At 46.2% G+C, this 27725-nt stretch overlaps 1 non-coding gene across 1 annotated transcript; it reads left to right on the forward strand.

The window, feature by feature from the left end:
- The first annotated feature begins 10242 nt into the window (after window positions 1–10242).
- On the forward strand, window positions 10243–10333 carry trnar-ucu (transfer RNA arginine (anticodon UCU)). Its single transcript is given in 2 exon segments — window positions 10243–10279; window positions 10298–10333. It is a non-coding gene; the product is annotated as a tRNA-Arg (tRNA).
- Window positions 10334–27725: the final 17392 nt, after the last annotated feature.

Genomic DNA, 27725 nt, shown 5'->3' on the forward strand with positions numbered 1-27725 from the left:
GTCATTGAAGTCGCTCTCAGTGCCATTCCAGACTTCCCTGTCATGGATGAACTGGACAGTGAGCCCTCCATAGTCGAGCTCAACAAGGGCTCAAAACATGCGTGCTGCAAACATTGTCACCTTGTACAAAATTAAGGGGGATCGCAGTGACTGCAGCAATTATCGGAGCCAACTACTCAGTTCCACTCACCTGCTCGATCCCTTTCCTCCTGCAAGTTCCTTTGCTTCAGGTATCCATCCAATTTCCTTTTCAAATCATTGATTGTCTCTACTTCCACCACACTCATGGGTCAGGACATTACCACTCACAGTATAAAAAAATTCCACCTCACCCAAGGATGGGAAATATTTATATCTTCTATATTTAGATTATTCCGTATCTCTACGAGAATAGAATGGCAGTCAACATGAAAGGGAACCCAAAAATCTTCGAGCAGTATATCAATAATAAGCAGGTAGTCAGCGGTGAAGTGGGCCCCATTAGGGACAAAGAGGGCAATATATACTTTTTGCTGCAGGGCAATGTTAATCTAGTTAATAAGTACCTTGTATCAATGATCACTAAGGAAGTGGAATTTGACAAAATATCAGGAGAAGTGGAGAGTGTAGAGGCAATGGAGAGGGTACAAATTGAGAGAGGGAGGTACTGAAAAGGCTGGTTATGCTTCAGGAAGATAAATTACCTGGTCCGGATGGCTTTCATCCCAGATTGCGAAAGGAAATGTGGATGCAGATAACAGAAAGGCTTGCTATAATCTTCCAATCTTCCCTGGATACGGGGGAGGTGTCAGAGGATTAAACAGTGGCAAATGTGACACCCTTATTCAAGAAAGGGTGTAAGGACAGTCCGGCTAACCACAGGCTAGTTAGATTAACAGCAGTGGTGGGTAAGGTTTCAGAAAGAACAATCAGGGAAAAAATCAACAGTCACTTGTAGAGGTTTGAGTTAATTAAGGAGAGTGAGCATGGATTTATACATGGGAGTTCATGCTTGACTAATCTAAATGCATTTTTTGATGAACTAACAGAGAAGGTTTATGAAGGGCATGCAGTGGATGTTGTTTATATGGATTTTAAGAAACGGCACATATAAGGGTGATTAACAACATTGAGGTTCATGGAATAGGAGTGTCAGTGACCAATTGGATAGAGAATTGGCTTAAGGACAGAAAACAGCAAGTCGTAATAAATGATTCATTCTCAGACTGGAAGGTTGTCGACAGTGCTGTTCCCCAAGGGTAACTGCTGGAACCACTGCTTTTTACTTGCGACAAATAAATGACTTGGATCTTGGAATATAGAGTAGAATCTCAAAATATGCCGATAACACCAAACTTGGAGAAGTGGCAAACAGTGAGGATGAAATGAACCACCTGCAACAAGACAGTGATAGGCCAGCAGAATGGGCAGACAGGTGCAGATGGATTTTAATAGTGACTAGTGTGAGGTGATGCATTTTAGCAGAAGGAATAGGGAGAGGCAATATATACTTAATGGCACAGTTCTAAAGAGTGTGCAGAAATAGAGGGACCTGTTCACTGAACAATGAACAACGTGAACAATTACTTCTTGTTGTGTGCTCTCAGATTTGTCACCTTCACTGTACTGGAGTGAGGTGACATCTACTGGCAGAAAGCAAGAACTGCAATCAAGCAGCAGAAATTCCATCGTCTGTCAGGGTGAAAGAAACATTGCAATGTGAGGAAATAGTGAATGGGTTTGATTGGGTTGATGGAGACATGATTCCACTTGTGGTGGAGTCCAAAGCAAAGGCCAGAAATATAAAATTGTCATTATTAAAAGATATGAGGAATTCATGACAAATGTATTTAGGTAGTGAGTGGGTGGAATCTAGATAAAATAGAAAGTGAGATTGCGTGGACAGAAGCAGTGTGAAAGGATGTCTCAAACAAAAGGTAAACGCCCTGAAAGGTGAACTCTGTTTCTCTCTCCACAGATGCTGCCAGAGTTTCTGAACATTTCCAACACTTTCTGTTTTTATTTCAGAATTTGCAAGATGTTGCTTTGCTCTGAAAAAAAATGGATGGTCGGCTTTGGCTGCCAGTGAAATTCCACAGGAGCTAAAAGGAAGTTCTGATAACAGTGGCATGTTGATCTAGGGGTATGATCCTTGCTTAGGGTGAGTGATTAATTAATGTGTGAGAGATCCTGGGTTCAAATCCTAGACAAGCCCTTCTTCTTTGGCATTTTTAGTTTAAGGTAATTGATTGGTTTCAGCCTTGCAGAAGGCGGAATTGATTTCCATATGGAGCCTGCTTGAGGACCAGAGAGCTGGATTCAAAGAGCTTGATTAATTAAATGTACAGATAGCCAAGTGGGAATATAAAGTTGTTGCAGTAATTGTGACCTGACTCCAAAAACAACAGGACTGGGTTCTGGACTGGAATGGAATGGAATTCTTCAGTGTTTCTGCTGTATGGCTTGCATTGACTCATCGATTTTCTTGTTTTTCACTTTGTCGATGCCTTTGAATAATTGTGGATCCTTCTTCAGATTGTCATCTTTCACCAGGTAGTTCTGACCTCTGATGATGATGATCGTAATGAGCTTCAACTCACTGATAGTTTTGGAACTGAACAGATTTCCTTTGCTTGAGTCTACAACATGGAACTCAGTCTGACATGTGGACCCATGGGAGGATTTGAATGCCACCCCTGCGTTGAAGAATACAGTTGCATCCATCCAATAAGAGACCGAGTAGAAGTGACAGTTCAGTCAGTCAAACATTAAACTTTTAATTTCAGGGTGGTGAGTTTGAGTGCCATTTTGTTTTTCCCTTTTTTAAGGCTTCATTAGCAGAGAGTACAAGGAGTGTTTGAAATGAAATTCAGCAAAAGTATGAGAAAGTCTCACTTTGATTCGGGTCTCATCTCTCTGCAGCATCTCGCTGTGAAAGATTGAACTTCATCTCATTTCATTCTCAGCTCGGGGTCAGTGCGGCTCAGTGGGACTTCTGGCTGTCTCCTGCTTCACAATACATCAGTGCTGAGAAAGCAATGGGGAATATTATTCAAAGCTCTGTAACCAGAGGACACCGATTTAAGGTGAATGGCAAAAGAACCAAAGGCAACATGAGGAAAAACTTCTTTTGCACAGCGAGTGGTTAAGATCTGATATGCACTGCTTGACAGTGTGATGGAGGCAGATTCAACCATGGCTTTCAAAATGGTATAAGATAATTATCTGAAGTGGAAAAATTGCATGTTTTCATGGAATACATGAGTCTGTGGCATGAGCTGAGTTGCTCGTGCATGGAAGCAACACAAGCACAATGAGCTGAAAGACTTCCTTTTGTTCTGTAACTATTCTATGATCTATGATTCTTTTCAGAGTGAAATCAACACTCACATACAAGAAACTGACAGGTACACTGTAAACTTCGCATTACCAGACAAGAAATTGACAGATACAGTGTGAAACCCACAGTCACGTAGCAGCGGTTGGCAGGTAACGTGTAAAAATCTTTCTTTCATATCCCAACTGCAAGGTACAAAGGAAATTAGGTACAAACCCAGGCTCACACTTCAAAGACTGAGAGATACAAAGCAAAACACATACTCACCTACAAGTACAGAGAAGAAGACACACTCAGAGGAGGTGCAGATTAAAGACACATGCATGTAACAGAAACTGATAGGGATAGAATCAAACCCTTTCTCACTTCTCAGAAACTGATAGATATAGACAAAAGCTGATGCTCACATACAAGTTGTTGAAAGATATGTGGTGAAACTCACAGAGCAATAGCAGAAACAAACAAGTACTGAATAATACCCACAGTCACAGACCAAAAACTGAAATATACTGAGTTAAACACCACTTTCTCACACCAGAAACTCATGGCTACAAAGTGAAGCACTGACAGGTGCAAAAGAAAACACTCACGACGATTCCAGGTCATGAAATGTACGTCATAAAACCTTTCAGCTGAAAGAATAGCATTAATGACAGGTGTTATACCCAGAATGCTCAGCGGCCTAGAATCCGCCCTGTCTGTGACAGGAGCGGGGCGCGCAGGCGCGGTAGAGAGCTTTGTCAGCAGCAAGAGCTGCGGGTTCGGAGTTGGATATTCACAATGTGCGAGAAGACTTTGCGGGCTCACACAGCTGGAGCAGGGCCTCAGGGCCACAATAAGATGGAACAATCCCATCTGTATCCCTGCGGATGGCGGTGGTGAAGCTTTTCCCGGTGAGGCTTCCCGAAACGGCGTCAATAAATGGATAAGAATTGGGGACTGGTTCGGGAGCGTTTTTTTATTCGTTCGTGGGATGTGGGCGTCGCTGGCTCGATCTCAGCTCGAGTAATGTGTCCAGTTCTGGGCACCAGGCTTTAGAAAGGACATCAACGCTTCTGAGACAGTTCAGAGGAGATTTACTAGAATGATCCCAGAGATGCGGGGTGTCAGTTCTCTGGACAGGCTGGTGAAGCTGGGATTGTTCTCTTCAGAGTAGAGAAGGTTAAGGGAAGATTTAATAGAGGTGTTCAGAATCATGAAGGATTTTCATAGGGTAGAGAGGGAGAAACTGTTTCCACTGTCCTGGGGGTCAGTAACCAGAGGGCACAGATTTAAAATAATTGGCCAAAAATGTCAAGGGGAGGTGAGGAGAGATCTTTTTACCCAGTAACTGATTCGGATTTGGAATGAATTGTCTGACAGGGTGGTGGAAACAGATTCAATTATAACTTTCATAAAGGAATTGGACTAATATTTCAAAGTGAAATTCTCCAGGATTATGGGGAAATAGGCAGGGGGTTGGACTAATTGCATCTTTTTGTCAGAGAGTCAGCAGAGACACAATGGGGCCGAATGGCCTCCTTCTGTGCTGTATGATTCTATGAACATAAGAACGAGGAGCCGGAGTCGGCAAGTCAGCCCCTCGAGCCTGCTCTGCCATTCAATACAATCATGGCTGATCTCATCACGGCAGTTCTTGTTTCTTGCCAGTAGATGTCACTTCACTCCAATACAGTGAAGTTTACAAATCTGAGAGAGACACAACAGGAAAGAATTGTTCACATTATAGTGAATGTGTGGGATTTAGAAATACTAGGAGTGGAGACGAGTTATTACTTGTCTGCTCGATCCCCATAGCCCTGTAAAATTATTTCCTTCAAGTGCCCATTCAAATTCCTTTTGAAATCCTCGATTGTCTCCATTTCCACTGCCCCCGTGGGCAGCGAGTTACAGATCATCACCAATCATTGTCAGAAAGTTCTTGCGCACATTCCCCCTGTATCTCCTGTCCAAAACCTTCAATCTGTGTCCCCTAGTCCTTGTACCAATAGTTAACGGGAACAATGTTTCCTTGCCAACTTATTTAAAACTGTCATAGCCGAAAACACATCTATCAATTCTCCCCTCACTCTCCTTTGATGCAGGTAGAACAACCCTAGCTTTTCCAACCTAACCTTGTAACTAAAATCCTCCATCCCTGGATCCATTCTGGTGAATTTCATCTGCATCCTCTCAAGGACGCTCACATTCTTTCTTAAGTGTGGTAAGCAAAACTGGAAGCAACACGCCAACTGGGGCCTAACCAGAGCTTTATAATGGTTCAGCATAACTTCCCGGCTTTGTACTCAATGCCTCTTTTTTTCAAGCCCAAGATCCCATATGCTTTGCGAACCACTCTCGCAATATGTCTTGCCACCTTCAAAGATTGATGCACATGAACCCCAAGTCCCTCTATTCCAACACACACTTTAGAACTGTGCCATTAAGTAAATATTGCCTCTCCCTATTCCTTATGCAAAAATACATCACCTCACACTTGTCACTATTAAATTCCATCTGCCACCTGTCTGCCCATTCTGCTAGCCTATCATTGTCCTGTTGCAGGCAGTTCATATCATCCTCACTGTTTGCCACTCCTCCAAGTTTGTTGTCATCGGGATATTTTGAGATTCGACTCAATATTCCAAGATCCAAGTCATTTATCTTTAGCACAAAAAGCAGTGGTTCCAGCACTGACCCTTGGGAAACACCACTGTCGACTATCCTCCAGTCTGACAAAGAATCATTTCATAAGACTCGCTGTTTTCTGTCCTTAAAACAATTTTCTATCCAATTGGACACTGACCCTCCTATACCACGAACCTCAATTTTGTAAACCCCACTTTTATGTGGTACCTTGTCAAACGCTTCCTTAAAATCCATATAAACAACATCCACTGCATTCCCTTCATCAAGCTGCTCTGTTAGTTCATCAAAAAATGCACTTAGATTAGTCAAGCATGAACTCCCATTTATAAATCCATGCTCACTCTCCTTAATTAACTCAAACCTCTCCAAGTGACTGTTGATTTTTTACCCTGATTATTCTTTCTAAAACCTTACCCACCGCTGCTGTTAATCTAACTAGCCTGTAGTTACCCGGACTGTCCTTACACCCTTTCTTGAATAAGGGCGTCGCATTTGCCACTGTTTACTCCTGGCACCTCCCCCGTATCCAGGGAAGATTGGAGGATTATGGCAAACTCTTCCAGTATCTGCATCCGCATTTCCTTTCGCAACCTGGGATGCCAGCCATCCAGACCAGGTGATTTATCTCCCCTAAGGACAGCCAGCCTTTTTAGTACCTCCCTCTCTCAATTTGTACCCTCTCCATTGACTCTACTCTCTTCACTTCGACTGATATTTTGCCAAATTCCACTTCCTTAGTGATCACTGATGCAAAGTACTCATTAAGTAGATTAACATTGCCCTGCACCTCGAAGCTTATATTCTCCTTTTTGTTCCTAATAGGCCCGACTCAAACTCTTACTACCCACTTATCATTTACATGCTGCTCGAAGATTTTTGGGTTTCCTTTCATGTTGACTGTCGCTCTATTCTCATAGAAATAGAGAATAAGCAAATATAGAAGATATAAGTATTTCCCATCCTTGATGAGGTGGAATTTTTTATGCTGTGGGTAGAAATGTCTTGGCCCACGAGTGTGGTGGAAGCAGAGACAATCAATGATTTGAAAAGGAAATTAGATGGATACTTGAAGGAAAGAAACTTGCAGGAGGAAAGGGACCGAGCTGGTGAGTGGAACTGACTAGATTGCTCCGGGGAGAGCCAGCATTGACGTGATAGGCCAAACGACCACCTTCTGTGCTGTAAATGACTCTGTGTTGTTTCTCAAATTCAATCCACTGGTGCTTGGTAAATAATCTCAAAGTAAATTGTGCAACCGGAAAATCAGAACCAAGGCAAGGGACGCATAAGGAAGCATTTAATATGACTCGCTGTTTTCAGTCTTTAAAACAATTTATTCTCCAAATGGACACTGACCCTCCTAATCCATGAACCCCAATTTTGTTAACCACCCTTTTATGTGGTACTTTATAAAATGCTTTCGTAACATCCATATAAGCAACATCCACTGCATTCCCTTCATCAGTATTCTCAGATAGTTTATCAACAAATGCAGTTAGATTCGTCAAGCATGAACTCCCATTGATAAATCCATGCCCACTCTCCTGAATTAACTCAAACCTCTCCAAAGTTATTGATTTTTTTCCCTGACCTTTTGATCTCATGCTGATAGCAAGCTCACCAGAGAGCATGTATTTGGCAATGTGACCGTCATCCATTTGGCCCAGTCAACAGAGTCACCGCTGACTCAAGAGGGGAAACATGCTGCGGATCCCTGCACGCTGGTGTACTTCCGCATTCGGCACTCTGTCCTGCCAGGAGATGCCCAGTATCCATCTGAGGCAGTGGAGGTGGAAGCTGTTCAGCCGCTTTTTTTGGCTTGTATAAGTTGTTGATGCTTCTCTACTAGAAAGGAGGGTGCTGAGAACACAAGCCTTGTACACGTGGAGCTTTGTATTTTCGGTCAGTTTGCTGTCGGTTCACACTTGTCTTCTCAACTTTGACATGACAGCTGCAGCATTGGCAATCCTGGTGCTGATTTCAGCATCAAGGGCCAGATTGCTGGTGATTGTTGATTGAAGGTATGTGAAGCTGTTGACAACCTCCAAAGTGAGGTTGTCGATGTTGATGGAAAGTGGAGTCTCTACGTCCTGGCCCGTAACTTTCATCTTCCTGATGCTGATTGTCAGTCCAAACTCTTTGCAGGCCAGGGATTACCGATCTGCAAGCTGCTGTGACTGAACTTCATTATGGGATGTCAGCACAGCATCATCAGCAAATAGCAACTCATAGACTAGGAATTTACCCACTTTGGTCTTGGCGCACAGTCTTGCCAAGTTGAACAGCTTGTCGTCAGCTCTGATGTGCAGGTGAACACCTATATCTGAGTAATTGAAAGTGTACAATAGCAGCATGGAGAAGAATATGCCAATTATAAAGGATGTGATAACTAGACAGTTCGAAAATGATGACATGATTGGGCAGAGTCAACATAGAATTATGAAAAGGAAAACAGGTTTGAAAAACCTGTTGAGATTTTTGAGGATGTTACCTACAGAACAGATAAAGGAGAACCAGTGGATGTGTGGTATTTGTATTTTCCTTTGGTAAGGTCCCACACAGGAGGTGAGTAAACAAAATTAGAGCACATAGGCTTGGGGATAATATACTGATATGGATTGAGAATTGGTTAACAGACCGAAAACAGAGAGCAGGAATAACGGGTCCTTCTCAGGATGGCAGGCTGTTACTATTGGGGTACTGCAAGGATCAGTGTTGGAGCCACAGCTGTTAACAACCTATATAAATGATTTGGATGTGGGGATTAAATGTAATATTTCCAAGTTTGCAGATGACACAAAGCTCGGTGAAGTGTGAGTTGTGAGGAGGATGCAGAGAGGCTTCCAAGGGACCTGGAGCTGCTCAGTGAATGGGCAAGAACATGGAATATAATGTGAATAAGTGTGAAGTTATCCACTTTGGTGGAATAAACAGAAAGACAGAGTATTTCTTAAATGGTGAGAGGTTGGGAAGTGTTGATGTCCAAAGGGACCTGGGTGTCCTTGTTCCTGAGACACTGAAAGCTCTTGTGCAGGTGCAGCAATCAATTAGGAAGGCAAATGGTATGTTGTACCCACATGAGGGGTCATGAGTACAGGAGTAAAGATGTCTTGCTGCAATTGTATAGAGCCTTGGTGAATCCGCACTGGAGTATTGTGTACAGTTTAGTCTCCTCATCTTATGAAGGATACACTTGCCATAGAGGGGGTGAAACAGAGGGTCAACAGACTAATCTTTTTTTTGCATTTATTTCATTTCATCTCAGTTTGTTCAGTTTGCTTACCTACTGTTTTTTTCAGGTTTGTACTTGCTGCTGTTCAATATTCAGTCCGTTAACACCTACTCTGTACTAATGCTTTGTCTTTCAACACACCATTAACATATTGTTTGCCTTTGCTGCATGACCTTTTGGTCAGCTATGTGGCCTTGTCCAATCTACACCTTCTCCTTTGTTATCTCTTGCCCCACCCCCACCTCACTTGCTAATCACCTGTGACTTTTCTAATATATGTCAGTTCCGAAGAAGGGTCACTGACCTGAAACATTAACTCTGCTTCTCTTTTCACAGATGCTGCCAGACCTGCTGAGTGGTTCCAGCATTTCTTGTTTTTGTGTCACCAGACTAATCCCTGGGATGGTGGGATTGTCTTTTGAGGAAACTGGGCCTGTATTCCTAAAAGTTTCGAAGAATGAGAGGTGATCTGATTGAAACTGACAAAATTCTTACAGGGCGTGACAGTGTGGATGTAGACAGGATGTTTGCCCTGGTTGGTGAGTCTAAAACCAAAGGACATCGTCTCAGAATAAGGAGTAGGCCATTTAAAACTGAGATGGGTGGAATTTCTTCACTCAGACGGTGGTGAATTATTGGAATACTGTGCCCCAGAGGGCTGTGGCAGCTCAATCATTGAGCATGTTCAAGACAGAAATTGATAGAAATCTTGATACTCATGACATCAAGGGATATGGGGATAGCACGGGAAATGGGCTTTGAGGTAGATGATCAGCCATGATCGAATTGAATGGCAGAGCAGGCTCGATGGGCTGAATGGCTTACTCCGATGTTCCTCTGTTCCTATGAGAGTTGGCGCCAGCGTGCAGCCCTGCTTTACCCCACTGCTGATCTTGAAAGCGTCTGATGTTGCTCCATTGTAACTGATGGAACTATGCATGTTCTCGTGGAAAGAAGAGATGATGCCCAAGAGGTCAGGAGGGCAGCCGATGTTCCATCGCAGTTTGAAGAGGCCGTCTCTGCTGACAAGATCAAAGGCCTTAGTGATGTCGATAAAATTGTGTGAGGCTCTGTGGTGCAGTGGATAGCGTGTTGGACTTCTAAATAATGACTAAGAAGATATTCAAAGGTTGTGGGTTCAAGTCCCTCCAGAGTCAGATTTTGGACCAGAAACAGAGGAGCACAACGGAACAACAAATGAAGAAATGCGCCAAAAGCACAGACTCGGAGACAGAGCGAGAGAGAAAGGAGCACGGCAGGAGCAGAGCAGGGGAATAAAATCGAGGAGTGACGTCACAATGGAGATTGAGAGCAGGGAAACAGAGAGCCGCTGGGGTGAGTGCACAGGAAATGGTTCTTTCTGCGGTGCAGTGGAAGGAGCTGTTTGGTGAGGATCTGGAAAGCTGTGACATCACAGGCAAGCAGGTAGTTGATTGGTTTGGAAGAACCGACCTGCTTGTTCGCATCTGGTAAGTGATTAAGGTCCATTTTAGCCCTAACGTTTAAAATAGTAAACAAACTAGTGGTAAGTTTAATAAAATATGCAATAAAATGAATAATTGAATAAAATATTTAAGTAGTTAATTGAAACACGTTAAGGATGACAGGACAGGTGATGTGTCACAGCTGCAGCATGTGGGAGTTCCTGGATGCCAGTGTGATCCAGGGCAAACACGTCTGCAGTAAGTGTTTGCGGCTCAAAGAGGGAGAAAAAAGGAATGTAGTGGTAGTAGGGGACAGTATAGTAAGGTGGATTGACTCTGTTCTCTGCAGCAAAGAGCAAGAGTCCAGACGGCTGTGTTGCCTGCCGGTGCCAGGATTCAGGACATCTGCTCAGTGCTGGAGCGAAACATACAATGGGAGGGGGAGGATCCAGTCGTCGTGGTCCATGTCAGTACCAACGGCATAGGCAGGACAAGGATAGAGGTTCTGCACAGTCAGTATGAGGAACTAGGCAGCAAATTAAGAAGCAGAACCTCAAAGTTAATCATCTCTGAATTATTACCTGAGCCATGTGCAAATTGGCATAGGACAAATAAGATTAGCGAAAGTAATGTGCGGCTGAAAGACTGGTGTGGTAGTAGTGGGTTCTGGTTCGTGGGGCATTGGCACCAGTACTGGGGAAAGAGGTGGCTGTACCGTTGGGACGGTCTACACCTGAACCGTGCTGGTGCCGGTGTTCTAGCGAGCCACATAATGAGGGAAGTAGAGACGGTTTTAAACTGAATAGTGGGGGCAAGGGATCAAATTTGGGAAGATATGGTGAATCAAGGAGGAGAGACAAGGCAAGAGAGAAAGGTATAAATATGGGAAATGATAAACAGACTGTGACAGGAAGGGACAGAATGTACAAATCTAAGAGTAAATCGACAGATAAGGCTAGAGGTGACAAAAATAATAAAAGGACAAAACTAAATTCTCTGCATGGAGCATTCGAAACAAAACAGATGAACTGAGAGAACAAATAGAATAAATACGTACGATCTGATAGTCTTTACAGAGACATGGCTGCAGGGCGACCTAGATTGGGATGAGAATATTGGAGGTGACATGGCATTTTGGAAGGACAGGAAGCTAGGAAAAGTTGGCGGGGTAGCTCTGTTAATTAATGATGGTATTAGCGTAATAGAGAGGGATGACCTGAGTTCTGGAGATCAGGATGCAGAAGCAGTTTGGGTACAAATGAGAAATCATAAAGGCAAGAAGTCACTTGTGGGAGTGGTGTCCAGGCCACCTAACATTAACCACACTGTCGGATGGGATATAAAGGAAGAAATAATGGCAGCTTGTCAGAAAGGTACTGTGATAATTATGGGGGTTTTAATCTACATATAGACTGGAAAATTCAGATGGGCAGAGGTAGCCTAGATGAGGAGTACATAGAATGTTTTGGGGATAATTTCTTGGAACAATACATTCTGGAGCCAACCAGAGAGCAGTCTATACTAGACCTAGCATTGTGCAACGAGGTAGGATTAATTAATGACCTCATAGTTAAGGTGCCCCTCGGTAGTAGCGATTATAATATGATTGAATTTTACATTTAGTTTGAGGGTGAGGAGAGTGGGTCCCAGACTAGTATTTTAAATTTAAATAAGGGCAATTATAAGGTCATGAAAGCAGAGCTAGCTAAAGTGAACTGGCAAATTAGGTTAAGGGATAAGTCAATAGAGATGCAGTGGCAGACATTTAAGGGGATATTTCAGACTACACAGAATAGATACATTTCAACGCGAAAGAAAAGTTCCAAAGGTGGGACTCACCATCCATGGTTCACGAAAACAGTTAAAGATACTATCAAACTTAAAGAAAAAGCCTATAATTGTGCAAAGGTGGGAGGCAGGTCAGAAGATTGGACAGAAGATAAAAAAACAGCAAAGAATGACTAAAAGATTGATAAGGAAGGTAAAATTAGAGTATGAGAGAAAGCTCGAAAGAAATTTCAAGACAACTAGTAAGAGTTTCGATAGATATTTTAAAAAGAAAAGAGTTAACAAAGCGACTGTTGGTCCTATAGAAAGTGTGTCTGGGGAATTAATAATGGATAATTAAGAGATGGCAGATGAACTGAACAGATACTTTGCATCGGTCTTCACTATTGAGTATACAAATAACATCCCAGTATTAGCCGTATATCAGGAAATTGAAGGGATGGAGGAACTCAAGAAAATTACAATCACCGGGGAAGTGGTACTAAACAAATTGTTGGAGCTGCGGGTTGACAAGTCGCCAGGTCCTGAATTGGCTAGTGAGATAGTTGATGCGCTGGTTTTAATATTCCAAAATTCCCTAGATTCGGGAAGGTTCCGTTAGATTGGAAAAGAGTGAATGTAACTCATTTATTCGAAAAGGGAGGGAGACAGAAAGCAGGAAACGACAGGCCAGTTAACTTAACATTTGTCTTCGGGAAAGTGTTTGGAGCTATTACAGAGGATGTTATAGCAGGGCATTTAGAAAAAATTAAGGTAATCAGGCACAGTCAACATGGTCTTTTGAAAGGGAAATCATGTTTAACCAATTTATTGGAGTTCTTTGAGGGAGTTACATGTGCTGTGGATAAAGGGGAACCAGTGGATGTATTGTATTTCGATTTCCAGAAGGATAAGGTGCCATATCAAAGGTTATTGCAGAAAATAAAAGCTCATGGTGTCGGGGGTAACATATTGGCATGGATAGAAGATTGGCTAGCTGACAGGAAACAAAGAGTCAGCATAAATGGGTCATTTTCTGGTTGGCAAGAAGTAACGAGTGGTGTGCCACAGGGATCTGTGCTGAGGCCTCAACTTTTTACAATTTATATAAATGACTTAGATGAAGGGACCGAAGGTATTGTTGATAAATTTGCTGATCACAAAGATAGGTAGGAAAGTAGGTTGTGAAGAGGACATAAGGGGGCTACAAAGGGATATAGATACGTTAAGTGATTGGGCAAAGACCTGGCAAATGGAGTATAATGTGGGAAAGTCGGAAATTGTCCACTATGGCAGGAAGAATAAAAAAGCATATCATCTAAATGGTGAGAGATTGCAGAGCTCTGAGATGCAGAGGGATCTGGGTGTCCGAGGGCATGAATTGCAAAAGGTGAGTATGCAGGTCCAGCACGTAATTAGGAAAGCTAATAGAATGTTATCATTTATCACCATGGGAATTGAATACAATAGTAGGGAGGTTATGCTTCAGCTACACAGGACATTGGTGAGACCTCTTCTGCAGTACTGAGTACTGTACTGGTCTCCTTATTTGCGGAAGGATGTAAATGCATTGGAGGTAGTACAGAGATAGGCCTTCACAGAGCGGAGGTCAGATGAGGATTGAATTAATTTCAATCACTGAATCTAAACAAGAAGTAAATCTGCCAGGAATGGAAGGCTTTGCTTTATCTGTAAGCTTGTGGCGCAACGGTAGCGCGTCTGAATCCAGATCTGAAGGTTGCGTGTTCAAATCATGTTAGGCTCAGTTATGTTTCACAGCAGCTCAAGTTCCTGGATTTTGTATCAGAAGAGAGTTCGTTCTCTTGGAATGTTCGTGCATTGTAGAATTTCAAGATCAACTTTAATAGATTAAAGTCCTGATTTCTGGTTCCGTTCCATTTCCATGCTCAGTTCTTATTTCACACTGTTTTATATCAGAACAATGTTTCAGGGATGTGATGTGGACAATCGCTCTGTCACCCTTCTTCTTTCTTTTGGGCCTCCTTATCTCGAGAGACAATGGATACGCGCCTGGAGGTGGTCAGTGGTTTGTGAAGCAGCGCCTGGAGTGGCTATAAAGGCCAATTCTGGAGTGACAGGCTCTTCCACAGGTGCTGCAGAGAAATTTGTTTGTTGGGGCTGTTGCACAGTTGGCTCTCCCCTTGCGCCTCTGTCTTTTTTCCTGCCAACTACTAAGTCTCTTCGACTCGCCACAATTTAGCCCTGTCTTTATGGCTGCCCGCCAGCTCTGGCGAATGCTGGCAACTGACTCCCACGACTTGTGATCAATGTCACACGATTTCATGTCGCGTTTGCAGACGTCTTTATAACGGAGACATGGACGGCCGGTGGGTCTGATACCAGTGGCGAGCTCGCTGTACAATGTGTCTTTGGGGATCCTGCCATCTTCCATGCGGCTCACATGGCCAAGCCATCTCAAGCGCCGCTGACTCAGTAGTGTGTATAAGCTGGGGGTGTTGGCCGCTTCAAGGACTTCTGTGTTGGAGATATAGTCCTGCCACCTGATGCCAAGTATTCTCCGAAGGCAGCGAAGATGGAATGAATTGAGACGTCGCTCTTGGCTGGCATACGTTGTCCAGGCCTCGCTGCCGTAGAGCAAGGTACTGAGGACACAGGCCTGGTACACTCGGACTTTTGTGTTCCGTGTCAGTGCGCCATTTTCCCACACTCTCTTGGCCAGTCTGGACATAGCAGTGGAAGCCTTACCCATGCGCTTGTTGATTTCTGCATCTAGAGACAGGTTACTGGTAATAGTTGAGCCTAGGTAGGTGAACTCTTGAACCACTTCCAGAGCGTGGTCGCCAATATTGATGGATGGAGCATTTCTGACATCCTGCCCCATGATGTTCGTTTTCTTGAGGCTGATGGTTAGGCCAAATTCATTGCAGGCAGACGCAAACCTGTCGATGAGACTCTGCAGGCATTCTTCAGTGTGAGATGTTAAAGCAGCATCGTCAGCAAAGAGGAGTTCTCTGATGAGGACTTTCCGTACTTTGGACTTCGCTCTTAGACGGGCAAGGTTGAACAACCTGCCCCCTGATCTTGTGTGGAGGAAAATTCCTTCTTCAGAGGATTTGAACGCATGTGAAAGCAGCAGGGAGAAGAAAATCCCAAAAAGTGTGGGTGCGAGAACACAGCCCTGTTTCACACCACTCAGGATAGGAAAGGGCTCTGATGAGGAGCCACCATGTTGAATTGTGCCTTTCATATTGTCATGGAATGAGGTGATGATACTTAGTAGCTTTGGTGGACATCCGATCTTTTCTAGTAGTCTGAAGAGACCACGTCTGCTGACGAGGTCAAAGGCTTTGGTGAGATCAATGAAAGCAATGTAGTGGGGCATCTGTTGTTCACGGCATTTCTCCTGTATCTGACGAAGGGAGAACAGCATGTCAATAGTCGATCTCTCTGCACGAAAGCCACACTGTGCCTCAGGGTAGACGCGCTCGGCCAGCTTCTGGAGCCTGTTCAGAGCGACTCGAGCAAAGACTTTCCCCACTATGCTGAGCAGGGAGATTCCACGGTAGTTGTTGCAGTCACCGCGGTCACCTTTGTTTTTATAGAGGGTGATGATGTTGGCATCGCGCATGTCCTGGGGTACTGCTCCCTCGTCCCAGCACAGGCATAGCAGTTCATGTAGTGCTGAGAGTATAGCAGGCTTGGCACTCTTGATTATTTCAGGGGTAATGCTGTCCTTCCCAGGGGCTTTTCCGCTGGCTAGGGAATCAATGGCATCACTGAGTTCCGATTTGGTTGGCTGTATGTCCAGCTCATCCATGACTGGTAGAGGCTGGGCTGCATTGAGGGCAGTCTCAGTGACAGCATTCTCCCTGGAGTACAATTCTAGGTAGTGCTCAACCCAGCGGTCCATCTGTTTGCGTTGGTCAGTGATTATGTCCCCCGATTTAGATTTGAGGGGGGTGATCTTCTTGATGGTTGGCCCAAGAGCTCTCTTCATGCCATCATACATTCCTCTGATGTTTCCGGTGTCTGAGGCCAGCTGAATATGACTGCATAGGTGTTGCCAGTAGTCGTTTGCGCAACGCCTAGCTGTTCTTTGTGCAGTACTTCTGGCTGCTTTAAGTGCTGCAGATGTTAAATCGCTGGGGGCTTTCTTGTAGTTCAGAAGTGCAATGCGCTTAGCGGCTATGACAGGTTCATATGAGATTGAAACCAGTCTGCATTTCTCTTCGCACTTTTGCCGTAGGTGGTCAAAGCTGACTCATCACCCAGTGTGAGAAATAAAACACAAACCGCACAGCGTGCGGCTCAAACCCATACCTGGCTCTGTCCATCGGCCGCTTAGTTCAGTTGGTTAGGACGCAGTGTTGATAACAACAAGGCTGTGGATTTGATCCCCATGTGCACTGTCACATGGTCAGTCATTAATTTGACACATTTTTGGAACACTTAAAATCCAACTTTTAGATGCAAACAAGTTGACATAAAATGTCAAAGGGAATTTATTTTGAATAACATCCATTGCATCTTTGTCACTGGTCTGGAGTAACACAGAATTCTTTCCAATTATCTTCCATTTGCTGATAAACGTTCAACTCGTGGCCTGTTCTCGTTAATGGTCACGAGCAGCAAAAACAGACAGAGCAAGTCTGACCGCCCAGAGATGTGGAAAAGGCTTCAGTTTGGGACATATGCAGCAAATCAAATGTTCACCCGGCCCCGAAAGATTCAAAAACTGGGGAAACGGACACAAGGAGATAGAGAATAAGCTAAAGCTGACAATGTAAATATTTCCCATCATTGATATCTCTCTATTCCAATCCAACCTTCAGAGTTGGGTAAATAATTTCAGTATAAATTGTGCAGCTCAAGAGTCAAAACCAAAGGGCGATGCAGAATAAAGGAGAACTGCCAAAACACCAGATTGAACCAGGGATCTTCAGTCCAACACACTCCCAACTGAGCTATTTCAGTCTCACAGGCTTGGGATGATAAGTGGCAAGTAACATGCGCACCACACAAGTGCCAGGCAATGACCATCTCCAACAAGAGAGAATCTAACTATCTCCCCTTGACATTCAATAGCATTACAATCACTGAATCCCCCACCATCAACATCATGGAGGTTACCATGGGTAGCCATACAAATAACGTGACTAGAAGAGCAGGTCAGAGGCTTGGAATCCTGAGGTGAGTAATTACAGTGCAGCTGTTGGCTCCACCCCAGGGGCTGAATTTGTTCTGTAAACCATGAAGCAGCTTCCTCTCAAATCCCAGGTTTATCAATAAATCCTCTTCCAAAAGCCCCAAAGTGTGATATATTCCTCTCACTCATCCATGACTCCTGACTCCCCAAAGCCTGTCCACCATCTGCAATTCACAAGTCAAGAGTGTGATGGAATACTCTCCACTTGCCTGGATGGGTGCAATTCCAACTCAAGAATCTCAACACCGTCCAGGACAAAGCAGCCCACTTGATTGGCACCCCATCTACAAACATTCACTCCCTCCACCATTGGCACACAGTGGCAGCAGTGTGTACCGTCTACAAGATGCACTGCAGCAATGCACCAAGACTCCTTAGACAGCACCTTCCAAACCCAGCGACCTTTACCACCGAGAAGGGCAAGGGCAGCAAATGCAGGGGATACCACCACCTGCAAGTTCCCCTCCAAGCCACACAACATCCTGACTTGGAACTATATCGCCGTTCCTTCACTGTCGCTGGGTCAAAATCCTGGAACTCCCTTTCTCACAGCACTGTGGGTGTACCTACCCCACATGGACTGCAGCGGTTCAAGAAGGCAGTTCACCACCACCTTCTCATGGGCAATTAGGGATGGGCAATAAGTGCTGGCCTAGCCAGCGATGCCCACATCGCATGAATGAATGAATAAAAATGTGAAGTATCCCTTGTGTCATTCTTTTGGTCGAAAATATAACCTTGGTGGAATTGCCCTCCCAATCACACCTCACTTCATAGAACATAGAAAATCGAGAAAATTTATGGCACAGAATGAGACCATTTAGCAATCGTGTCTGTGCCAGCTGAAAAAGAGTGATCCAGCCCAATCCCACTTTCCAGGTCTTGGGAATGGGATCTGAACAGATGTCAGAGCTCACATTATGTGAATGTTCTGTTGAAGTGTTGGTGAGCTGATATACCAGGGGAGATTCACACTGTTGGACACAGTGTGAAATACATTCAAGTATTTATAAAACATTACAACATGTGAGTAATATTCCCCATTGATTTCTCAGCACTGATGGATTGTGAAGTGGGAGACAGCCAGAAGTCCCAGTGATCCACACTGACCCTGAGCTGAGAATGAAATGAGAAAAAGTTCAATCTTCAGCAGCGAGATGCTGCAGAGAGGTAAGAGTCCTGAATCAAGGAGAGACTTTCTCATACTGCTGTTGAATCTCATTTCAAACACTCCTTGAACTCTCTGCCGAGGAATTCAGAGCTGGATAACGCCTGTAAAATCAGCATAAAAAGGAAATAGAAAACACCCACCGTGGGCTCAAGCTCAAAAACTTGAGATTCAGAGTTTCATGCTTTCATCGACTGAGCTCACCAGGCCTGAGACAGTGTCCCCATCCTGTCTGTTATTGGACGGTGCAGCTGTTGGCTCCACCCCAGGGGCTAAATTTGTTCAGTAAACCATGAAGCAGCTTCCTCTCAAATCCCAGGTTTATCTGTAAATCCTCTTACAAAAGCCCCAAAGTGTGATATATTCCTCACTCAACCAGAATAAAAGTTACATCTTTTGCTCTTTTTACCTTCCAAACATTGACTTCTATTTTGCTCAGCATTTATTTCTCTCTCCTTTTTATGTTGTGCATTTCCTAATAAACATTTCATTTCAATTATTTATGAGGGATGAAATGAACAGAAAAGATTTTCTGCAATGGTACCAGGGGTGTGGGACAGAGTGAGTGGTTCGGATCTGGAATACACTGCCTGAGAGTGTGCTGGAGGCAGATTCAATCGTGGCTTTCAAAAGGGAATTGGATAAACACCTGAAGAGAGAAAATTTGCAGAGCTGCAATGAAAGGGCAGAGGAGTGGAATTAGCTGATCTGCTCTTGCAAAGAGCTGTCAAGGACATGATGGACTGAATGGTCTCCTTCTGTACTGTAACCATTTGATTCCTTGATTCTAACTCTGTCAAAGTTGTTCTGAACTTGCTCTGCTCCAAGGAGAACAACCCCAGCTTTTCCAGTGTCTGCACATAACTGAAGTTATGAGGAACCATGGGGAACCCACTGTAAACCTTCCTCCAGACAGAAATACAACTGTTCACCACCACACTGTGACCCAGCTGTTCACATGATTTGGATGCGGGGACCAAATGTAGTATTTCCAAGTTAGCAGATGACACAAAACTAGGTGGGAATGTGTGTTGTGAGGAAGATGCAAAGCGGCTTCAAGAGAATTTGGACAGACTTAGTGAGTGGACAAGAAAGTGGCACATGAAATATAATGTGTCAAAATGTGAGGTTATCCACTTTGGTAGGAGAAACAGATGTGCAGATTATTTGTTAAATGGTAAGAGTGTGAATGTACAAAGGGGCCTGGGTGTCCTTGTCAATAAGTGACTGAAAGCTAACATGCAGGTGCAGCAAGTAATTAGGAAGGCTAATGATATGTTAGCCTCTATCACAAGAGGATTTGAGTACAGGAGCAGTAAAGTCTTGCTTCAATTGTATATAACCTTGGTTGGACTGCACTTTGGAATACTGTGTGAAGTTTTGTTCCCCTTACCTCAGGAAGGATATCATTGCCATAGAGGGAGTGCAACGAAGGTTCACCAGACTTGTTCCCGGGATGGCGGGACTGTCAAATGAAGAGAGATTGGGGAAACTGGGCCTGTATTCTCTAGAGTTTTGAAGAATGAGAGGTGATCTCATTGAAACTTACAAAATATTTAAAGGGATAGACAGGGTCGATGAAGCTAAGATGTTCCCCCGGTTGAGGAGTCGAGAACCAGGGGACACAATTTCAACGTAAGGGGAAAGCCACTTAGGACAGCGATGAGGAGAAATTTCTTTACTCAGTGGGTTGTGAATCTTTGGAATTCTCTATCTCAGAGGGCTGTGGAAGCTCAGTCATTGAGTATGTTTAAAGCAGAGATTGACAGATTTCGAAATACAAATGACATAGGGGATATGGAGATAGTGTGGGAAAAAGGCATTGAAGTGGACGATCAGTCATCATCATATTGAATGGCAGGGTGGGCTCGACGGGCTGAATGGCCTACTCCTGCTCCTATGTTCCTATCAGTCTGCAAACTTCATGTGCATGCTGTCATTGTCCCTATTATTCCATGGGCTTCAGTTTTACTGGCAGTCTAGTATGTGACATCATCAAGAAGGTTTCAATAAGTTAAATAAGGAGAAATTGTTTCCAGTGGCAAAAGGGTCAGTAACCAGAGGATGTATTTATCAGGTGATTGAGAAAAGACCAGAGGCGAAATGAGGAATGATTTTTTATACAGTGATGTGTTGTCATCTGGAATGCACTGTCTGATCAGGACTTGAAAGCAGATTCAGTAGTAACTTTGAAAAGCAATTGGGATAAATACTGGAAGGAAAATTTACAGATTACAGGAAAAAGCTGAACACCAGGACTAATTGGATAGCACAACCAAAGAGACAGCACTGACACAATGGACCAAATGGTCTCCTTCTTTGGGTATCAATCTATGGTTTTATGAACATAATGTTGGTACAATTTCCTGAGTTGGAAGGGAAGTGAACCCAGATACTGGGTATTCTAAACACCAGACCCAAACCAAATGAACAAGCCCGTTGTTTAATCTCTGTTTTTCACACCAGCTTCTCCTCGCTCTTTCTGTGTTTCCAGCCTGGTCTATTCCTCTGACCTTCATTCCTGACACTCTATTGAGAATGGCCAACTCACTGCGCCTCTCACTCACACCGTCACTCCACCCCTTCACCCACTTCCAAACCTCTCTGTTCAACAGTACTTCACATCTGCTCCTCTGCTCCATTAATATAACAGGAAAACATTTTCAAACAGACATCTCCAGACAGTGAACGTTCCAGTAAGACAAGGGAAAGAGCAGATTCATTCACTTTAAACACAGAGAGAGCAGCTCTCCCTGTTCAGTCTAAGGAGCAGATGTCGTTTCACTCCCATTAGTCTTAGAGACATGCGCCAGAATTTTAAGGGACCGTTGGAGACGGGAATGGAGGCCGGGGAGGGGGAGGGGGGGTGTATAAAATAGGGATGGAAGACGTTGGACCGGATTTTTCTGTCGGCTACTGACATGCAGGGCAGACTTCGCACATCCACACGGCAAGAAGGCATTTCAAGTATTTATGAGTCCAATTGTCAGCAATTTTATTCACTGGATCCAATTGAACTAATAGCACACGGGAACCACGGGGCTTCAGAGCCTCGCCTGGTTAAAGGAGGTGACTGGGAGGTGGGAGCTGAGTGTTGTCTTCACTGGGAAGCTTTCGGGTGAGGCAGCAAAACTTGGCAGAAATGGCAGCGGGAAACACTGTCAGGAGTGGGGGCCAATGTGACAGCTCTGCAGAGGGAACAAAACCAGGGTGCCATTGGGGCAGTGCCACTTCATTGAGGGTGACAAGTGAGGTAAATGTGGCTGGGTGTTGTTTACTGTGAAGGCCTTGCACTCAGGGAGGGGCAACCTGTCATGGGCCTCATTCGAGGCTCTCATTGGATTCGAGGCTCCCATTGAGGAGGAGGAGGAGGGGTAGAGAGGAAGGGAGGGAGGCGCAGGCACCAGCAGGGGCACCACAGCAGCTTGGGGGCCCACAGGAAGGCCAGCCTCGAACAGGAGGCTGGAGAAGGAGGCAGAGGAACACGTCAGCCGAGGTTCAACTACCTGCAGATGTCCGAGTGACAGTGTCTCCGCAGACTGCACCTCTCCACGGGGGTCGTCACTGATCTCTCTGCCATGATGCAGCTGTGCCCCATGCGACTTGGTGGGCACCTGATGCCAGTGTCACTGAAGGTCACCGTGCCACTGAACTTCTTCACCACCAGATCATTGCGGGGATCCACTGGAGATATGTGTGGAATCTCACAGTCTGTAGTGAATCAGTGCATCAAGGAGGTCACCAATGTCCTGTTCAGGAGGGCCGGTGACTATGTGCACATTGATCCAAACAGTCAAGCTGAGAGAGCTATAGGATTCGGGGCCATCGCTGGATTCCACCAGGTGTAGGCTGTCATTGACTGCAGCCATGCGACCATCATGGCTCCTGCAGACCAGCCAGCAGCCTTCAACAGGAAGGGCTTCCACTTGCTCAGTGTGCAATTGGTCTGCGACCACTGCAAATGGATCCCATAGGTGTGTGCACAAATCCCGGGAAGCAGCCACAACGCCTGCATACCAAGGCACTCCCAGGTGCCAGAACCTTTCCGCGGCCCCATCCGCTTTCAGAGATGGATCCTTGGAGACAAGGGCTACCCACTGAGGACATGACTACTGACGTCTGTGAGGAACCCACGCACGGAAGCAGAGGAGAGGTGCAACACCTGCTGCGGGTCAACCCGAGCGACCATCAAGGAGGCCATTGGTCTCCTGAAGATGAGATTCAGGTGCCTAGATCGATCCAGTGGAGCCCTTCAGTATGTCCCGGCGAGGGTCTCGCATATCGTGGTGGTTTGCTGTGCACAGCACAATCTGGCATTACAGAGGGGTGAGGTGTTGACTAGTGAGGATATCGTGGAGTGTGATGTCTCCTCTGATGATGAGGATGTGGAGGAGGATGCTGCCCAAGCAGTGCCAGATGAAGAACCTCAGGCACAGCAGGAAAGGGGCCATGAGATACACACAAGGGAGACATGAGACACCCTTATACATTCAAGTTTCCTTTGAGTCTTACCACCTTCAGGAACCAAGTCAATAAAGTCTTAGCTTTAAACAGCCCTGTTGTCGCCTCCTTCCTTCTGCACTGCAGCATCCAGGTACACATCGCACAGTGACAAGGCCGAAGCTTTGTGAACTCAGGGCTTGGTCCCTCACTTCCAGCCCCTTGGGAGGAAGGGTTTAAATGAAGTCCCAAAGGGCATCAACAATAGGAAGGAGACATAGTGAGAGAACATCATTTCTTTCTTCCGTGTGACAACAAACGCAACCCTATCCATCTGGAATGTACATTCACCATGAACCCTAAGTGAATCTAGGTGCTCTTCTGAAATCTTTTCCGGGTGCTCCTACGTGGTGCTCCCCCTGCTCTGTCAGCTGAGGTGGAGACAGGCTGCTGACCTTGCTGCCCCATGGCTTGGGATGACATTGGTGGCCGTCCTCTTGCTGCCTGAGGCCTGGAGGGCCCCGGCACACTGAGGGCCTCCTGCACAGGTAGAGGGACCCCCCTCTGTCATCGAGGGTGATGGAGGCAGGCACTGGCATCACTTGTGTCACTGGCAGAGGGGCTTTGGAGCTACTGTCCACACCAGGAGCACCCTGAGAGGAGACCCCAGATGTAGCAGCCAGCTGCTCCTCCCCCTTATAAGACACACTTGTAACTCGCTGCTGACCTGAGAGGGACGTGGACCTGGTGAAGAGTTCAGGTGCCTCGTCCCCCCTCTCGCCTTGTCACCGCTGGATGGAGCTCTTGGACAAAGCGATGGAGTGCAGGTCTGCACACATCTCCGGCAGCCACTGATTGGTCGGCTGGATCTGGCTCTCCATCAGAGTCACCAATCTCTCAAGGAAGGAAGCCAGACACACCCCCATCAGAGACAGTACAGCATGCAAGGCCTGGATGGACTCCTCCATCATCCGAAATTGGGTACACATAACCTCCGGCAACTCTGCCAGATGTTGCCTGACCTCTTGCAGCAGCTTCAGCATTTCCCGTGTTGCTGGTGACACCAGAGGCACGTCATCAGCCTGGGACTCAGCATGGGCCTGGCCTCCCACAGACTTCCAACTGCCAGTGGCCTCGGCTGTCACAGCCTCCGTCAGCTGCCCGGGCCTGTCTGTGACGTGCTCACCAGCTTGTGTGCCCAAATCTAACAGCGAGTGGATACCCACCGAGTGAGGGTTTCTGTGCTGGTGGAGGGTGCAGGGGAATGATGTGACGGTGCACCCTCTGAGGCTCCCTCCTCCTCCTCAGAGGTGTCTGGCTGTCCCCCAGTCTCTCCAGCTCTTCGCTCTTGTCGTTCATCCTAGCCTGCATGTGAAAACAGGGACATTGAAGGGTTAGGGTCTGCCCATCGTGACATTCCAACCACCCCTACTGTGCAGTTCCATTGATGCAGTGGTGAACAGAAGAGCAGTGTGGCTCCTTTGCAGCGGATGCACCCTTGTGCCCCAGGAGATGTTCATTCACTCTCTTAGGTAGGTGTCCCTGTCTCTCCATCAGCTATGGAGCAGCTGCTTTGCTGCCCGGCCTTTTCCATGGTCTCCTCCTCCATCGGGATGAGGACATGGAGATAAGGCATCCACTGCCAGTCTTGACATACTCTTTCCGATTGTGGGCTGTCTTCTCCTGCAGCCACTATGATCAACAAAGTTAGTCTCCCAGCGGGGACAAACCCAATATCTCTGATGGTGATAGTCCAGCAGTCCATGATGTGGACACACATATTCCTCCTGCATGTGGCCCCTCTCGAGGGACTGTGTGAGTTTATACAATGACTGACGTGCACCTCCCACCGAGATGCAGCCAAGCCTCAGGCAGCATGTCCTGCTGCCCTTCCCCAATACACATGACTGGGTGGTCACTCCCTTTCCACCAAACACTCCCTCTCACTCTGCCATGCGCAATGTCCAAAGGGTCCAAAGTGTTTTGAGTTTGTGCTTGAGCAGCCCGGATCCGGTCATTGACCCACTTCTTGCACTGGATCCATGTCTTGGGGGTGACCCCACGGCTGCTGACTTCACCTACTATCTCAAAGCAGCTTTGCTTGGTCAGGTGGACAGGTCTCCACCTCCCATCCCTGGGGAAGAGGTTCTTCCACCTATCTGTTGTCACCTGGAGGCGAACCTGCAGGAAGGCATCGCTAAACTATTGGACCATGGTCACTGCAGGCTCGCATTCAGCTCCTTATCTATCAGGCAGCAGAGACAGCAGAACGGGTCCTGGGGCATCACTGACAGCAGAACGGGTCCTGGGACAGCAGAATGGGTCCTGGGCAGCAGAGGCAGCAGAACAGGTCCTGGGGCAGCAGATGCAGCAGAACAGGTCCTGTGGCAGCAGAGGCAGCAGAACAGGTCCTGGGGCAGCAGATGCAGCAGAACAGGTCCTGGGGCAGCGGAGGCAGCAGAACAGGTCCTGGGGCAGCAGATGCAGCAGAACAGGTCCTGGGGTAGCGGAGGCAGCAGAACAGGTCCTGGGGCAGCAGATGCAGCAGAACAGGTCCTGGGGTAGCGGAGGCAGCAGAACAGGTCCTGGGGCAGCAGATGCAGCAGAACGGGTCCTGGAGCAGCAGAGGCAGCAGAACGGGTCCTGGAGCAGCAGAACGGGCCCTGGGGCAGCAGAGGCAGCAGAATGGGTCTTGGGGCAGCAGAACGGGTTCTGGGACAGCAGAACGGGACCTGAGGCAGCAGAGGCAGCAGAACGGGTCTGGGACAGCAGAGGCTGCAGAACGGGTCCTGGGACAGCAGAGGCAGCAGAACGGGTTCTGGGACAGCAGAGGGCTCTCAGGAAGACACTCCTTTAAACCAGGCAGCAGTGAATACAGGTCTGGCAGTCCTTTCAATATGGTGCCAGCACCTGCCGTTGTGTCAGATGTCGGTGCCATCGGTGCCTCGTTCCCTGCCTCTGGTCCTTGTTTACATGGGCCCCACGCCTCCCCTTCATTAATTGGTCAGCTGCTCCGTGATCGGGGTCGGCCGGCCACATTTCACTCGTGTGGTGACGGCACCCACTCACGGTGTCTCTGCCGAGAGCCGCACCGTTAGTTTAAAATTCAGCCCATGGGGTCAAGAGTGGAAAATCTCCCCTCTGATTCTTTCTACTTAAGCTGATGGAGACACCAAATTAAAACTGATGAAACCAGGGATTGTATCCTGGTTCTTCAATCTAGTGTTCTCCCAACTGAGCTATTCCATCCTCACTGTGAACTCATCTTCATTGGAGACAAATATAACTCCAGGCGGAATTTCCCCACCCGTTCATTCCTCACTTCAGGGGAATGGGACCCGACCAGATCGCAGAACTCAGATTATGTTAATGTTCTGCTCTTGATATCTTCATATTATCTTGCGTTTGAGCCACTTTTAATCAGGTTCACGGACAAATTCTTCCATCATCCCTTCTCCCACATTCTCTCTCTCTCATTCATTCTTTATTCCTCACAGTCCAGAAAGAGTTAGGAATCAGAGCTCACTCCCAAACCCTCTGCACACAGACCTCCGTCTGTTACCCTGTTTGACCCAAGAGACCAGTCAATAAATTACACTCTTTATAAACACAGAAAGCTGCCTCAGAGTGTTGGACAGAGATAAATACACTGAAGTCTTTTGAAAAAAGTTCATCTTACGGGTTGTTACTGAGCCCACAGAGCAGGGCCGGCCCAGGCTCCAGCCCCAGCCCCAGCCTGTGCTGTGTTAGCTGATGCCACCTGGTGTGATACTGAGCCACACGGAGCAGGAAAGGGCCTGATTGTATTCATGGCCTGTGTTGAGTTAACTGATCTCACTCAGTGTGGTAGGAGTCACACAGAACAGAATGGGCCCAGGCTCCTTCCTCAGCCTGAGGGATGATAGTTCTTCTCACACATTGTTGTACAGAGCCCCACACAGAACAGGGAAATCTCAGGCTCCATCCCCGGCCTGTGGTATTTTACTTCATCGCACCTGGTATGGTACGGAGTCCCCAGAGCAGGAAAGATCCAGCTTCCATCTCCGGCCTGTGCTGAATTAGCTGATCTGACCTGGTTGGCACTGAACCGCAATCAGGGAAGGATGGGCCGAGGCTCCATGGCCTGTGGTGTGTTAGTTATTCTCATTTGGTGAGGTACTGAGCACTATATAGAGCAGGATAGGCCTGTGCTCAGTGAGCTGATCTCACCTTGTGTGGTTCTGAGACCAACACGCAAAGCAGGACAGGCCTAGGCCTCATCCCCGGCCTGTGTTCAATTAGCTGATCTCATCCAAAAGATTCTGATAAGGTTCCACACAAGAGGCTTCTCTATAAGATTAAAGTCCCTGGTATCAGTGGTAATATATTGATCTGGATTGGGAACTGACTGGCAGGACTTAGGCAGAAAGTAGTTACAGATGGATCTGGATCTGTTTGGAGACCAGTTACCAATGGTATCTCACAGGGATCGGTGTTGGGACTGTTGCTCTTTACTATTTTTATTAATGATCTGGATGTAGGTGTAGGGGGCACCATCTGTAAATTTACAGATGATTTGAAGA

Source organism: Heterodontus francisci, unplaced genomic scaffold, assembly GCF_036365525.1.
Source record: "Heterodontus francisci isolate sHetFra1 unplaced genomic scaffold, sHetFra1.hap1 HAP1_SCAFFOLD_278, whole genome shotgun sequence".
In the NCBI taxonomy this organism is placed as follows: Eukaryota; Metazoa; Chordata; class Chondrichthyes; order Heterodontiformes; family Heterodontidae; genus Heterodontus; species Heterodontus francisci.